The sequence below is a fragment of the Meleagris gallopavo genome, chromosome 7 (assembly GCF_000146605.3).
Source record: "Meleagris gallopavo isolate NT-WF06-2002-E0010 breed Aviagen turkey brand Nicholas breeding stock chromosome 7, Turkey_5.1, whole genome shotgun sequence".
NCBI lineage: Eukaryota > Metazoa > Chordata > Aves > Galliformes > Phasianidae > Meleagris > Meleagris gallopavo.
The window spans coordinates 24,240,195-24,240,668 of NC_015017.2; positions in this window are offsets into that span (position 1 = coordinate 24,240,195).

Sequence of the window (474 nt, forward strand, 5' to 3'; positions counted from 1 at the left end):
TGTAGCCAGGGCTTGAGCCTCTCCTTGCGTGGGCGCCTGTTCTGCTGGCGACGTGACAGCCCCGTACTCGGGGTGTGTGTCCCAAGCTGAAGAGCCCTCAGTCCCCCGAGTGGCCCGCCCTCCCTGTAATCAGGTGTGGGGAGGCTGCAGCCAGCTGCTCTAGCCATCCAGCTGGTGGGAATGACCCCTCCCTGTCCCGTCAGAGGGTGCAGGTTGAGGTGCTGCTTTTGTGTGTGGGGTGACCTCCCCGCTCGGTGGGTCGAGGTTGCTCCCTGGGTTCCCAAAGACGAGAGCTTGGTGATGTTCTGCTGCTGCCGGGCGGGCCAGCCTGTAGCTCAGGCGTTGGCGGGAGCCTTGTGCTCCGCGGGGCTTGTTGGTGTGGGTGGGGTGTGGGGGCACCGTCCTGTAGGCAGGGCTGTGCGTGCCCCCCGTGTGTGCTTGGTGAGCTGCGTTCTGAGAGACCCCCTGTACTCA